The 5,000-nt window shown below is 35.9% G+C and overlaps 1 protein-coding gene and 1 long non-coding RNA gene across 2 annotated transcripts in view; both read left to right on the plus strand.

Moving 5' to 3' along the window:
• LOC130050325 (uncharacterized) overlaps positions 1–2,752 on the plus strand; it is a 3,140-nt gene extending 388 nt beyond the window's left edge. Inside the window, exons 2-3 of the long non-coding RNA XR_008798753.1 lie at positions 726–783; positions 2,023–2,752. This is a non-coding gene — a long non-coding RNA (uncharacterized LOC130050325). The remainder of the gene's footprint in view (positions 1–725; positions 784–2,022) is intronic.
• LOC125660309 (uncharacterized) overlaps positions 1–5,000 on the plus strand; it is a 50,548-nt gene that overhangs the window by 9,318 nt on the left and 36,230 nt on the right. The gene's annotated exons all lie outside the window — the stretch shown is intronic.

Below are 5,000 nucleotides of genomic sequence, written 5' to 3' on the forward strand. Positions count from 1 at the left end.
TGAACGGAAAATTTAGTGACTGTTTTTAATTTGGGATTTTCATACCTATAGGCATTAATGATGGAGATAACAGTCAAATTTAAGTTATTTGAAGCAAACAGCAGTGTCGCTTAAGTGCACATTAATTGCTAGAAACAACCGGAGCTGAATGTAAATTTCCAGGTACATGTATGAATTATGAAGGACTGTTCCGAGATTCGGTGGCCCTTTTCCAAATTTCCAGCCCAGCCGAATCGCCCGCTATATTGTCCAAATATAGATAAATCTTGTTTGAAATGTCACATGTGTTTCCCCAGTGTTCGAAATTAGTTTAAAACTTGGTATAGACAACAGGGCTATGCCAAAACAAGATGACATAGACCTCATAAAATTGACATTGACCGCAACATTGAAAAAAATAGCACAAATTTAAAACATTGTTATTTATTTCTAATGTGCTTAGAAAACATATTTTCTTTCCATTCCCATAACAATGTCCTTCTTTCCTCGTATCATTTATCAGATGTCGACTTTTAAAATAACTCTATTGCTTTAAACCTAGAAAATCTGCATAGACAATTTGGTCTATCCCAATTACAATTGGCATAGACCAGTGTCATTTGACATAGATTCGGTCTATGGTTAATTTCGAACACTGTTTCCCTAGCTTAAAATACTCATGAACTATTGAGATATTTGCCTCCTATTACATATTAATAAAAAACACTTTATTTTGTTCTCACTAGATAGTGACGATTGAACTAAGGAAAATATAAAATGCTGAAATTAAAAGGAAGAAAAAAGGTTAGTAATTCAATGAACATGTCTTGTGTTATAATATATATAGAACCTGTTCAGTTTGGGTGTTACCTTTGCTGAGTTTTTCAAATTGATACATTTTTTTTGCCTGCATTACTAAAGTTGCATTTGATATATATAGGAGGTAGTATTGCACTACACAATTGGGGGGCGGGGCAAGAAATTGCAAATTAATTAGTTGTGAAAGTAGAAACAGACGTTAGATGATCTTAAGTTTATGTAAACAAATGTATCTAGATAGATAACAGGGTTCGAAATTAACTTTTTCAAGCACTAGTCCGTACGGACTAGTCACTGTTGATGTTCACTAGTCCGCAAAACATTTCACTAGTCCGTCCAGTACATCATATTAAATGATCTTCATTTTATTCAACAGTATTTAATGATACCAAACACATCACAGTTGCAATCAATTTAATTTCTGACACATACAGAAGAAAGAGACCACCATATTTTATTTCGCATTCTAGATCTTCAGAAGCATACAATATTAATCTCCGAGTTAATCCTTTTATAAACATCCATAAGTGCGTTCGAGATCGACATTCCTGTGGTTTTGGTGCTCAGATCTTAGAGCCACAGGAGTTCGAAATTTTATCAATAAAGTCAATAAAATTCACTCGATTGACCAAGTCATGAGCTATAGTGTTATGAACTACTGTGTTAGAGCATAGACATATAACCGTTATATGTCTATGGTTAGAGTCGCGAATGACGAGAACATGTGCGCACAAACGTGCATGTTCTCAGACCACACTACTTGCAATTCTTGCACCTAGAATACGTTCTCGTGATGTGTACTCGGCGTTCGGAATCGGCAGGAATTTGACAATTTGTGCACGTTCGAAGAACGGCGGTCTCGAATGCACTCCATGTGTTTGGAAGCTCAGGATGTCATAGTCACGCAAACACTTAACCATGCAGGTAATTAATCGACCATAAGTTCAAACATCTAAGAGACTCGGACAAATCTTGCTAAAAATCTTTACCATATTCAAGATTGATTTCCAGATTTTCACTAGTCCGTACGGACTAGTGCTCTAGAGCGTTCACTAGTCCAACACGTTTTTTACTAGTCTCGGACTTACGGACATGAGTTAATTTCGAACCCTGGATAATGCATTCTTTACATTTTTTTCTGCATAAGAAAGTATCGTCAGGTTTTAAACCCTATATTCAGAAAAGTTTACTGACATTTCTTATATTTTCATCATTATTCAACAGAAATTCAAGCCGAAAACAAGAAGAAATAAAGAAGCAATAATAGACTCAAACCAGCAATCTTTGGAAATGCAAGAATGTAGAACCCAGCAGTAATTACGTGCCCGAGTCCTGCAGTTCGAATGTTCCAGTACTCGTCGGCAACACTTCTGGAGCTAGCAGTATGCTTAAGACTACTACATCAATCAGCAACACACCTGTACCAGTCAGCAACTTGAAAGAACCCTGCTATACTCGTGTGTCTGTGCCATACAATAACTCAGTTGTACTTAATGGTCGAGATGTGTTAACCTCTGTCAGCAACACCTCAGTGCCTTGCAGTTAAAATAAGCCTGTGCCAGTAAGCAACTCGAAAGAACCCTACTGTCATACTCGTGTGCTTGTGCCAAATAACAAAATTTCGAATGTAATTCTTTGAGATTTATTTTTAATCAACTGCTCTAATAATGATGACTGTGCTATTCAAAATCTCAACACTCTTAGCCTATGGTCTTTTCTCAAAGATTCAGTGTTTGATGATTTGTGGATTCAAAGGAGAGTATATATATATACATTATTTGCTGTGGTTCGGAATTACCATAGTGCTTTTAAACAGTAATCTTATTACAGTTTATTTCTAGTCATCATGATCTATTGTTTTAAAATATTAATTAAGCTCTGATTTTAATTGTATAATTTCATTTTGATTATGTTTATAACCTAAATTCAAATTTTTGTCAGAAATTAATCTGTTATGTTAATAAATATTTTGCTTTTTACATATCTATACGCATGGGGAGGGGGGGGGGAGGGATGGATGCGCATCGATGGGCTAATATAATTTTTAATCTTTTTATTTCAAATTGGTATAATTGTCAATTTTGTGAAATATTACATGGTAACTGTTGTAAGTTTCATATAATGTCCAAAAATTGTTACTGATATAGCACCCCCTTGTAATTAACCTTTTACAAAATTTACTCTATGGGACATAAACTGACAAATCATTGGAAAAAATTCAACTCTACTCCATGAGATGTATTTGAATTTTAATATCACATGTATAATGTGTCTATTTTTTATCATTTTAAAAATTTGTTTGCATCCTTAGGATCATTATGAATTTGTATTAATTACTTATTGAACTACATATTACATATATTATTAGAAATATTTAAAACTACTATACATCTGTACAATCTCCTTTGTTAGTTATGTGATTATTATTAATGTACTTGTCAACTGATGAAAAATTTAAGTTGTTACACAGGCATAATTATGTATTGTTAAATACAGTTCCAATTTTCAAATACCTGTCAGTTATTGTGTTCATTATTTTTTCAATCTTGTATTCCGTTATATAGGAGTTACTAAATATGCAGGCCACAAGCAGACTCCTGTATGTAATTTTTTTGCCTTGGCTGTTGATGAGGCGTATTTTCGCTAAAGACGTATTTCCTTATTGAGGCGTACTTTCTACAATTGGAGGGTTTTTGTACGGGTGTATTTTTGCTAGAGACGTATTTCCTAGTTGAGGCGTATTTTCTTTTTAAAGGCGTACTTATTAATCTAGACGTACTAATTTGCATAATTCAAGCTAAATTACGCCAGTATTTTTCATAGGATTTGTTGTTTTTTGTACGGGTGTATTTTCGCTAGAGACGTATTTCCTAGTTGAGGCGTATTTTCTTTTTAAAGGCGTACTTATTAATCTAGACGTACTAATTTGCATAATTCAAGCTAAATTACGCCCGGAGTACGCCTCAGGTACGCCAGTATTTTCCATAGGATTTGTTGTTAAAAATCTAGCTGGACTTTCAGAATTATGGGTACGCCAGGAAATTTTAAAAATTACGTGAGCAAATTTTCGTACGGGTAGCCTTCATAAACTGGTTCCCTGTTGATTGATGCTACACACAAACAACGGGTAAGTGGTACTTTGGTTAGCCCAAATGAGCCGATTTCATTGGTCAGTTGATTTTTATGTCTCACTAGAGAGATACCGAAAGGTAGAGTCGGTGTAGTCTAGTTATGATGTCAAAGTCTACTACGCTACGGTACGAAGTTTCGTGCTTCACAGGCTAGCTACTTCACTGTATTCGTAACGTAGTGTAGTTGACTGTGACGTCAAAGTTAGTGTTGTTGTTGTTTTGAAAGGAACTCTCGTTATACGCGTGAAATGACGATACAGCCCGAATCCTGGCCATCAAAAATTGGCGCTTTAATACCTGTTGTACCCGTAGAGAAGCGAGATAAACAGGGAACCAGTTTATAGCCTTCATCGACTTTTCTTCGCAAGCATTCATGTTTTGATTCTGGAAAACATGTAAATGCCGGAGTTGGTGACAGTTTATGCTTCGATCGACCAACGTTTCCACTTATATTTGCCTGGATTTACGCAATAGACAAGTTGTTTTCAAACATTTGATAGCAATGCACAAAACTGTGACAAGGAAATCAACACTTACTTGCTTTTAATCCATTTTCAACCAGGCCCTGTCCCGGGTTTAAATCACAATTCTGATTATGTCAGCCTGCTTTTCTCTTAACTAGTCCCCTATTGTGACAGCTCCCAAGACCAATTAACGTAATAGGAAACATCTTTAGATATGAGCCAATGTGACTCAGGTGAGCGATGTGGCCCATGGGCCTCTTGTTTACTTAAGGGTAAAATGCTTACGTCATTTTCTATTTTCGTGTCCTGAATTATCCAAGCCGGACATGAACTCACAATTTGTAATGCTTTCCTTTCTGCACCAGATGCAAAATATGAGGCCATCGTTGACCGTTCTTCTGCCAAACACGCTGATCATTTTCTTTGTTGCTTTGTTTCCTTATACTTCTTAGAGCCAACTTTCCCTTACTCTGTAAGAACTGGTTGTTTCACTGATTTCCTACCAGGAATTGCACTCTAATAGCGGAATCTTATTAATCTCCGCCGGAAATATTTACTGGCCCACCGGGCCTGCGCATTAATAATTTACGGTCATCGGGCTACCGCT

The sequence above is a fragment of the Ostrea edulis genome, chromosome 9, assembly GCF_947568905.1.
Source record: "Ostrea edulis chromosome 9, xbOstEdul1.1, whole genome shotgun sequence".
Taxonomy (NCBI): Eukaryota; Metazoa; Mollusca; class Bivalvia; order Ostreida; family Ostreidae; genus Ostrea; species Ostrea edulis.